The following is a 5,000-nucleotide window of genomic DNA, read 5'->3' as shown; positions in this document are numbered from 1 at the left end:
GACAAACTTTTTTCATGTTGCTAAATATTTAAATAAAAATGTTAATGTAAAATTATGTTAAATATAATCGTTGTAAAGAGATTAGAAATATCATTGCGATAAAAAGTTACAACAATTATTTTTAACGTAACTTCTTTCAAACTTTTGTAACAAATATTTTTACATATTGTCATTCAAAATTTAACATGGTTTTTTTAAAAATTATTACTTCTTCTATCTTACCGCTAATTTAAAAGTTAATAAATGATAAAAAGTAGCTTAACCAAAATCGCTCAAGGCGTACGTAAAAATCGCTTAAGGCGTACATAAATTACTCTTCGCGTAACACTTTAAAACAAAGCCTGATATATATATATATATGTGTGTACATATATATAGGCCTTGTTTTAAAGCATAAAATGGCGTGCCATTTATGTATGCCCCTAGCTATTTTATATAAGCGGTAAACCATTTTTTAATATTTAAACAAGCAATAAGATAAAAGAAGTAGTTAACTTTATAAAAACCACTTATGAAATTTGAATGACGATTATGTGAACAGTTTGCATGACAATTACATTTGATATTTGTGCTATTTATAAATGTAATAACTTAAGAAAAAACCAAGAAAATTTTTTCCATCAAAAATGTTCATTAAAAGAAAAAAAAAGTTTAGGTGCGTAAAAAAGGAAATCATAAAATAAACATAGAAAAATTTTTATTTATCATTTTGCAAGCGCAAGAATATTTATTTAGAAAATTTCTCATAACAAACAATAAAAATAATTACCGAATTTTACAAAAATAAATGAATAAATAGAAAATTATTAGCTAAAAATATTACATGATAAATTTTGTTTTAAATTAGCGCCACTTTTGATATTTTTTTTTTTTTTTTTGGTTTTAATGATTGATTGTATCAAAAAAGTGAAAAAGCATTGTTACAAACTTTAAATGATGTCTTACAAAGATTTTGTTTTTTTATAATTAAAAATATATATATTTATAGGGATTTAGATCTCATTATCAAGAATAAATATACTTAATAACGTTATCAAGTATAAATATATTCAATAACAACGGTGATCTAGACTCCCTCAATTCCATTGAAAAATTAATAATAGAGTATTATCCATAGAAAAAATTTTTTGTTTAATTATTACAAGTATTTACGCTTGAAGCAATATAGCTCTTGCAATGTCTCTGTTTATCTTCATAAATTTTATTTTTTGAAAAACAATACTTAGAAAAATAGTATTTTAATTCCATCAGCTTTATATAATTGACAGAGTGTGCAATATCAAAAAAGTGAAAGCAGAAATTTCCTTATAATTTAGAAAAAATTTTGATTAAAAAAGTCATTTAAGTTAATCTTTAATTTGTTAATGGGATCATCAATAAAGTACATACGCAGGTACAGGAGGGTGTTTTTCTAGCTTTGATTTTAAATGGTTTTTGTATTTCTTTTTAGATAATTAAGAGGAAAAAAAAGAAAATTTTTTTTTAATGTTTTGAAATTTATTTTTGCATTTAGAAAAATCAATATATTTCTGCATATATACACATTATAATATGTACTTACGCAACAAGAGGATTGTTTAATGTATTTAGAGGTGCCTTGAGAGCTTCTTCTTTGAAAGTAGAAGTAAAACAAATGCATTTTATTATATAATTAAGTAGCACATTTTAAAAAAAAGTCAGTTTTTCACAAATAGTTTCGAACTGAAACCATCGCAGAAAATAATAAGATTTATGTGGTCAAAATTATATGTAGTTTCTATTTTCTTCATAGAAATACTATTTTTTTGAAAACCAATGGAGCAGCAAGGGTATCTGGTTTAACGTTTATAGATGGTACCAGCCATATTAAAAGAAATAGTGTTTGTAGACATATAACAAGTGTGACTCACCGATATACAATACAAATAGAAAATGAAGACAAAAAGAAAGATGAAGCAAACATTTTATTCTACCATTTCCATTTAAATTTTAAAGAAAATTTGACCCTAAAAGCTGATTAAATAATTGTAGTTTTTGATTTCTTGGGAAGTTGACAGACTTATAATGTATATAAAGTATGTAAATACTTTATTGTTAACATGGGTGTTTGTAGAATTTTTTCCGGACTATTTACGAAAGTATCCTCTAAATCATAAAAAAACCATGTGAGTGCCCATGAGCATAGCGATAGTTTTTGTTGCTTAGTAACACATTCCTAAGTGTCGTAAACAAGAATAAGTATGAAAAAAAAGAGCGTAAATTATTACAATAAAAATGTTGCCGTTTTAATAATATTATAATTATTAGTTACAAAAAAGTGTTGTTTTTTAATGTTTATAACATTTTAAACAACAAAATATAAGAAATAATTCTTTTTTCTTTTACATTAAAAGATTTATTTTGTAAGTGACCAAACTTGAAATGTTATTATTTTGAAATTAATATTTTGTCAAATTAGATGTTATTATTTTAAATAAAATATTCAATGCTAGTTTATATTTTTAATTTCATTTTTACTTTATAAATTTAAAATACAATTGTTTATACATTTCATAGTATAAAATTCAAAAATTCTTGTTTATGCCTGAGATATGAATGCTTAAAGACTAAGTGACTGAAATTAAGTGACCGAACTTAAGTTACTGAACTTAGATGATTATGCGTCAAATAGATATAAAAAGCATTCTATATTTATGTTTATTTAACTGAAAAAAATGTTGCGAATTTTTGAACATAACAGTTATATGTTAAAGTTACAAAAATCTTTTTACTGTTATATTGCAGCTGTTTTTATAATATTATGCTAAACTTTTAACACTTTTGAAAATAATATTCTTTTCGAAAACACAACTAGTAAACGTATTCCTGCCGTATCCATTTATTTTGTTTTTATATATTAGTAAAATACTATTTACTCAAATTTAATCCATTTCATTTTATTCCATGTAGTTTCTTATAAATTTGAACTTAAATGAATGTATTTAACATAACTATTTTAGGTAAGATGTGCATAAATAACTGGAACAAGTTTGAGTAAATTCAATGAGAATGGTCACAACGGCTGAGAAGTAATTAAATATTGAGCTGACTCAATGAAAACTCTGAAAAATATGCTGAAAAGCTCAAACGGTGAACCTTTTTCTCTATTCTTAGTGATGGCAGTTAAGTAAGAAAAACTAGCAAAGAAAAAGTCCTAGTTTTATTTCGAACAGGAAACAACAACATACCAATTAATATGGTCGCTGCCTTTTAAATATGTCACTCTATGGTGGTAGTGACTCAAACTCAGTAAATATAGGTCAAACTCAGTAAATATAGGTATAAACAGTTTATTTGAATCAGTAGTACTGAACATTTTATTAACAAAGTATTATTTTACTAACTGCAGATGGTGTGAACTTAAACTTTGGTGTACATAAAGATGTACTGTCACCGTAGCAGCAAAGTCGAACATGGTTGTTAAAAACACATTGTATTATTCATACAATTGAACTAGCTGTAAAAGACGCGTTTAAAAAAATCCCTGATTTTACAAAGATTGATGACTTTTATATTGCTAACTACTATTTATTAAGGAATTCTGGTAAGTTGAAAGCAAAAGTAAAAGCAGCCTCAAAATGCATCGGGATAATACACTATAACTTACCTAAAATTACTGGAACAAGGCTTGTAGGACATAGGAGGAACGGAGTTTCCATTTTATTAAAAGCATGGGCAGCTTTTATTATGGCTTAACAAAATTATGCAAGCGAGCAGACAAATACTAAAACTGCAACAAAAGTATATGGCTTATTAAAATCATTTAGGTACCATTCTTCCCTATACAAAGCTGGTTTGTATCTTCTTAGCTTAGAAGTAATTGTTCCAGCCTCAATATTTGAAGGTAACAAGTTTTTGGCTGACAAAATTTCAACAATTATAAAACAAACTCTAATGAAGATAGATGACAAAATTCAATTGAATAAATGAAGATTCAGAAGCAGGAGTGCCGGAAATAAGCCGCATCAGCGATCATTTTGAAAGGCTGTCAAAGCATGCTGGTTTTCAAAGAGATGTCTCATTAAGAGAATGGAAAAAAACTAAAGTGGTTAGTTAAAATTGAATTCGATAGCCATCTTGTGCGCAGTTTATGGAAAGTTATTTTCCAAAAGTATTTCATTGAATTTCGAAATGTATCTTGCCTTATATTACTGTTATGTGCATATCTGGGTCAAATTCACAAGCGGAAATGACATTTAGCACCGTCACAAATATATTATTAGATAAGTGACTCTTTTTAAGTCACGACGCACTTGCTGATTGCATTATAATTCTGGGAAATCATAGTCTATGGTCAGAAGAACACTATAACGATGTTGAATTTTCTCTCGCAAAGTACATGCAAAAGCAGAGAAAGTGTTACTGCTACAGCTGATCAAGAAGGTAATCTTAAAAGCTTAGAAAATTTTGATCAACTAATTGAAACAAAAGATACAGACGAAATTGATAGTGATGATGATATTTTATCAGATCTTCGGAAATAATTATCTAAAAGAAAAATTTAAGTTTATATATTTATTTAAGTTTATATAGTCAATAACATTAAAGCTGATGTTTGGTTTTAACGTAATTTACTATCTATTTAATTAAGTGTGCATAATAAATATTGTTTAATAAATTAAAAAAAAATTTTTTTAATTAGATTACTTTTATCGCAATTTTTTGTTTTTTTTTGTTGTGGATTGTCTATTTGGTTTCAATTTTTTTCAAAAAAAATTAAAACAAAATAGGCATTCCATAAAATGTACATTAACAAAATAACACTTCTAGTTTATTTGTTTTTCTTAATTAGTACATTAAACTTGTTTTGCTGTAGTTTATTTTTATTGGGTAATTTAAAAAAAGTTAATGTCTTTAAATTAAAAAAAAATAAAGATAATTTTATGTCTTCAAAATCATGAAGAACTGTTGAGCTAAGCCGTTTTTTTATTTAAAACAAGACCCTTATATGTACATATATATATATATATATATATATATAT

General features: G+C 25.6%; 1 protein-coding gene across 6 annotated transcripts in view; it reads left to right on the top strand.

The window, feature by feature from the left end:
* The window catches only part of LOC100213192 (histone acetyltransferase KAT5), a 51,162-nt gene that overhangs the window by 20,954 nt on the left and 25,208 nt on the right, over positions 1 to 5,000 (top strand). The window lies entirely within an intron of this gene.

The sequence above is a fragment of the Hydra vulgaris genome, chromosome 09, assembly GCF_038396675.1.
Source record: "Hydra vulgaris chromosome 09, alternate assembly HydraT2T_AEP".
NCBI lineage: Eukaryota > Metazoa > Cnidaria > Hydrozoa > Anthoathecata > Hydridae > Hydra > Hydra vulgaris.
Note: the sequence above shows the minus strand (reverse complement) of the source record. Positions and strands in the feature narration are given on the sequence as shown.